This window comes from Gossypium hirsutum, chromosome A10 (assembly GCF_007990345.1).
Source record: "Gossypium hirsutum isolate 1008001.06 chromosome A10, Gossypium_hirsutum_v2.1, whole genome shotgun sequence".
In the NCBI taxonomy this organism is placed as follows: Eukaryota; Viridiplantae; Streptophyta; class Magnoliopsida; order Malvales; family Malvaceae; genus Gossypium; species Gossypium hirsutum.
The window spans coordinates 106,440,331-106,446,121 of NC_053433.1; the positions used below are offsets into that span (position 1 = coordinate 106,440,331).

The 5,791-nt window shown below is 34.1% G+C and overlaps 1 pseudogene; it reads right to left on the reverse strand.

Moving 5' to 3' along the window:
* Nucleotides 1–1,630: 1,630 nt before the first annotated feature.
* LOC107896366 (MDIS1-interacting receptor like kinase 2-like) lies at nucleotides 1,631–5,568 on the reverse strand (annotated as a pseudogene).
* Between the last annotated feature and the right edge of the window lie 223 nt (nucleotides 5,569–5,791).

The following is a 5,791-nucleotide window of genomic DNA, read 5'->3' on the forward strand; positions in this document are numbered from 1 at the left end:
ACGACGTCGTTTTGACGCAACTCGCACGTCGACCCACCCCTAAGATTTGCGTGTTTTTGATCCAAGGGTATATTTGCCCGAATGGTCCTTCTACTTTTGCGGCGCACTTCAATTTAGTCTTTTTTACCATTTTTTGAACTTTTTAAATTTGGCCACTGATTTTTTCGTGTGCTTCAATTTAATCCCTAGTTCGTTGATCTACAGAAGAAAGGACATGTGTCCTGTGGATGGGGTTAATTTCTCATTTGGTCCAAGCTTGTTTTTGTGCATTTGATTTTAATCCTTTACTTTACTTTATTTTATTGTTTAATTTATTTATTTTATAATGATTTTTACTTTAAATTTGTTTAGATTCTGATTTAGTCCCTTACTTTTGATCTTTTATATTTTATTTTTCTTTGTATTTATTTATTTATATTTATACATTTATTGGTTTTTTTATTTTTCTGTTTTTTTCTTTTTTCTTCTCACTATTATTATATTATTTTATCTATTATTATTAGTATTAGTATTAGTATTATTTGTTTATGTACTTTATTACAAACGGTACCCTTAATTTCATTTATATTTTAATTTGATCCTCTGTTTATTTAACTTCAATTTTTTTAAACAAACTGTTTTATTTATTATTTTATTTATTCATTTATTTCTTCAACTTTTTTTAATAATTAAAATTCATTTATTTACATTCCTTTTATGTACTTTTATATTTTATTATCATTGTTATTATTATTATTATTATTTATTATTATTATTTTCCTCTTTTACTTTATTATTTAATTAGTATTAGAATTAGTAACTACAATATAATTACTGTCATTGTTTATTTGTTGTTTTATTATTATAGATATGTCATCATCACTTATTAGTATGACTTTTATTTTTTGTATATCATCATTTCGTTTATGCGCGCTATTATTATTACTACAACTATGTCACGAACCATGTTTAAATATATTTACTCGTTTCTATACTATACTCGAATAAACTAAAATATATACTGTTTTAAGTGTTACGTTAATTTTTGCTCAACACATAAAAAGAAATTTTCAAAATAAGGCAATGTTTCGTATTTGGAGATTCGAGAAGTCGTACCCTAACTTATTGGGCTTCGATTTTTTCTCGTTGAACCTAAATGACCGAATATCCTTTTAAAATTCAAATACATGAGATTTAAATAAAAAAAATAAAAGACAAGCTTATTCTCGAGGATTCAAGGTGTCGTGTCCTAACTTACGGGATATGACATTTTGTTATTTCGAGACGAGAAGGTCTTTAATATTCGTTTCGATTTATGTAAGAATTTTTTGTAAGTAAAATTAACACTAATATAAAGAGAGATCATATTTTAAACTCTTCCCAAGTTTTCAACTTTCGACACTAAGACATGAAGTAATCATTAGGTAACAATTTTGGGCGTTACGAGGGTGCTAGTCCTTCCTCGTACGTAACTGACTCCCGAACCCGTTTTCCTGAACTTTGTAGATCAAAATCGCTGTTTTAGTAAATCAAAACTGTTTATTAAAACGATCAAATTATGAGATGATCCGATCACATCTCATTAAAAATTATTAGTAGCGACTCCTATTTTCTTTTTTTTATTTTAAAATAAAAAGTAGACCTTAAAAAATGGAACAACACATTAAATATTATATACGAAATTGAAATGGAATACAAAGGATAACTTAACAAACACTACAAAACAAACATCATACATGACATTGAAACAGAGATAATTTAACAAAAATCATAAAATCCACAACCGCAACACTTTCTTCTATTCCAAGCTGTGACATAAGGAAAATACTTGCAATCCTGCTACCCTCCCAACACAGTTCATTCTCTACATCCAATTTCAGTGTTTAAGCATCTCATTCTCAACAAAGCTGTGAAATAAGAGATAATTGGACGAAAAAGAGTTTATATAATGCAAATTTACATACCTTACCTAGATATATGTTTGATATTGTATCACCTTAGTTAGCCATTACAGACTACATCTCCCAACAGTTCTCCCAATTTTATGCTATTGAAAGGGCTCGGTAAAGTAAGGGATTGACGACCAAGGGCTTGAGAAACTTGCTGCATGGTTGGCCGGAGTTGGGGATTGCCATTCAAGCATGCCACTGCTATCTTCATAGTAGAGACCAAGTCTTCGGCAGATTGGCCTACTGGTGCTGAAAGACGTTGGTCTATCGTATCTTTCAGTAAAACCTGTTGGTCATTTGACATCGATGACAATGTCGATTCCAGCGAAGAAAAATACGAAATAAGATCACCAGGATGCCTCCCCATAAAAACTTCCATCGTTAGCACCCGAAAACTGAGACATCACACTTCTCATCTACTCTCATTGTATAAGCCAACTCTATATAAAAGATTTTTCTAATTAACATATGCTATTTGAACTTTGTCTATTTAACAACATGCAAGAAATTAACAGCTTTAATCAAACAGATAACATGTTCAACGCATTTTTTAGGAAAAAGAATTAGTTAATACCTGGAGCTATGTACCCATAGGTCCCCGCAAGTGAAGTCCAGTTGGAGGAGTCAGGCTTTAAAATCCTAGCAGTGCCAAAATCAGAGACACGAGCTTCATAATCCAAATCCAAGAGAACATTGTTGCTAGAAATGTCCCTATGAACTATAGGTTGTGAATGACTATGATGCATATAAGACAAAGCATTAGCCAATCCTTTAACAACATTTACCCTCTTCTTCCAGTCCAGCTCTGTAGCCTGTTTATTGTTGCTTAACACCATTCTCAAACTTCCCCTTTCCACAAGCTCATAAACGAGAAAAGAATGACTTGGATGTGAACAAAAACCATACATCTGCACAATGTTACGGTGCCTTATTTCTAATAAAGCCAAAACCTCGCTTTCAAAGGCTTTTAAGTTGTTGATGAGTATGTTGTCTTCAGATTGGTGAAGTTTCTTCACAGCAACCACCTGACCAGTTGGTAATGCAGCTTTATAAACACTTCCATATCCTCCTGAACCAATGCAATAGTCAGAGCTAAAATCTTCAGTGGCTTCAATGATGTGGTCATGGAGTATTCTTCCATCAAAACCCAAAACAGTAAAAATATCTCCTTGTTGTTCCTCCTTTGGCTGTGATTCATTGGTTTGAGTCTTTTTGCAGAAAGTAAAGAAACTTCCAACCAATAAAAATAGCAAAAATAAACTGCCAAAGAGTGGAAGGATAACTGAAATGATGACTTTTGTCCTTTTTCCATGACCATGGTTGGCCAGAAAAGAAGGAGCACAAGTCATTAGTCCTGTGGCATTACCACATAGGCCTTTATTGTTTCTCAAGGCATCAAACGATGCCTCATGAAAAGCCTTAAGATTTGGAATAGGACCTTCAAATTGATTGAAAGATATGTTCACAATTCTCAAACCATGCAAATTATTAAAAGCTTCCGGGATGGAACCGTCGAGCATATTGTGAGAAAGGTTCAATACTTCCAAGGACTGTAATTTTCCAAACTGTTGTGGGATACCTCCAATAAGTGAATTCTGACTCAAATCTAGGCTTTGAAGAGCATTAATGTAGCTTATTGAAGATGGAATGCTCTCTTCGAGGTTGTTCTTGCTCAAATTCAAGTTGAATAACTTGACGCAATTTCCAAGATCATCAGGAATAGGCCCACTAAAATTGTTTGATGCCAAGTCAAGTTGTTCGAGTTTTGAAAGAAGTCCTATCTCTGATGGAATTTTGCCAGAAAATTGGTTACCGCTTAGAAAAAGGCGGCTCATCATTGTCAACTTTCCCAGTTCCTTCGGAATCTCACTATTTAGATGATTGGAAGAGAGATCAAGTTCTTGTAATTGGGTTGCATGTCCCAACTCGAATGGAATCTTTCCAGAAATGTTATTATTGGAGATCTGTAGGCTTGTTAGATTATGGCATTGTCCCCAATTTGGAGAAAGTTCTCCGAAAATGTTGTTGTTGCTTAATGAAATAAAATCCAAATTTGGATATATACCAAAGGATTCTGATATATTCCCCGTTAAGTGGTTCCCTTCAAGCCTAAATCTGTATAAGCTAGTACAGTTTCTCAAACTTGATGGAATCAAACCGGTCAAATTATTGTTGATAGCTGCAAGATGATTTAGCAATCCCCCCAGGCACACATTCTCAGGTAATGAACCACTAAGATGATTGTATGATAAGTCTAATATTCTTGAACGATTAAGATTGTTCATAGTTTGAGGAATAAGGCCTGATAAACTATTTTCAAAAACCGTAAGTATCGACAACTTGTTTAAGTTTCCCATGGAAGTTGGGATAGAACCAGAAAGCCCATTAGAATAAAGCCCAAGATTGTCCAAGTTAGTCAAGTTTGCTATGGAATCAGGGATGACACCAGTGAGATTATTCTCCGACAACTGCAAGTCGAAAAGAGATTTGAGCATTCCTATCTCACTGGGGATAGAACCAGAAAGCCCATTAGAATCAAGCTCAAGATTGTCCAAGTTAGTCAAGTTTCCTATGGAAACAGGGATGACACCAGTGAGATTGTTTTTCAACAACTGCAATACGGAAAGCGATTTGAGCATTCCTATCTCACTGGGGATAGAACCAGAGAGATAATTACCATACAGATAGAGATATATCATGTTACTTAAGTTTCCTATACATGTTGGGATAGGACCAGTTAGGTAATTGTCTGAAATATCAAGGTGCCAAAGCGATCTAATCATTCCGATCTCTTTAGGTATGGAACCATTGAGCCTATTGCCAACGAGGTAAATTTGGGATAAATTCTGCAAGTCTCCAATTGAAATAGGTATTGTACCAGTGAGAAGGTTTTGGTGAAGAAAAAGCACAGAAAGTGAAGTCAACCTTCCTATATCAGAAGGAATACTTCCAAAGATATTATTTTGTGCCAAGTCCAGATGGTGAAGCTTGGTGAGGTTCAAAATTTCTCGTGGAATGGAACCAGTGATTGAATTGTTCTGTAAGGAGATCGTATAAAGACTTTTCAATAAGCCAATTTCTAAAGGGATATTTCCAGAGAAATTATTGTACGACAAGTCAAGGAAGTTGAGGTTGGAAAGGTTTCCGATGTGTGAAGGAATGGACCCATACAATGACTTGTTTCGAAGTTGAAGCCAAATCAAGTTGGGGAAGTGAAGGAAGTTGAGATTGTGAAGTGTACCTCTCAATTTCAATTCATATCCTCTCAGGGTCATATTGGTGATGCTTCCAGCACTGTTGCAAGTGATTCCAGTCCAATTGCAATGGTTGCTTCCACCCCACAAAGAAGATAGCAAAGTTTGGCTGTTGCTGTGGAGGCTAGCTTTCCATTCTAGAAGAGCTTCAGCTTCCCTGGAGGGTATGGTTTTAGAAGAGAAAGCATGGGAAGATGCAAAGAAGAGGAAGAAGATGATGAGTTCGAATGGTATTGAGGAAGAAGCCATGGATTTTTGGTTGATAATTGTGATCAAAGACATTGCCTATTTATAGAACAATGTCGGAGCTGTTTCAGTGTATATTAATTTCTGCATTTTGATTACGCGATGTCTCTACGTTAAACAAATTGTTATCTGAATTTATTTTTAAGGATTTCTTTTATAATTATTTTGAAGTGTTTTTTTAACAAGACATCAACTTATTATTACACTAAAGACGGTGAGTAAAGTACAAACATTCATTTGTTATATATGAAAGCGGTAAGTATAATAAAATCATATTTGTACACTAAAAATGAAATTAGTTAGTTGGTGACTCATTTAATATTTAGATACTATTTTACATTTTGACATTATAATTATTTAATT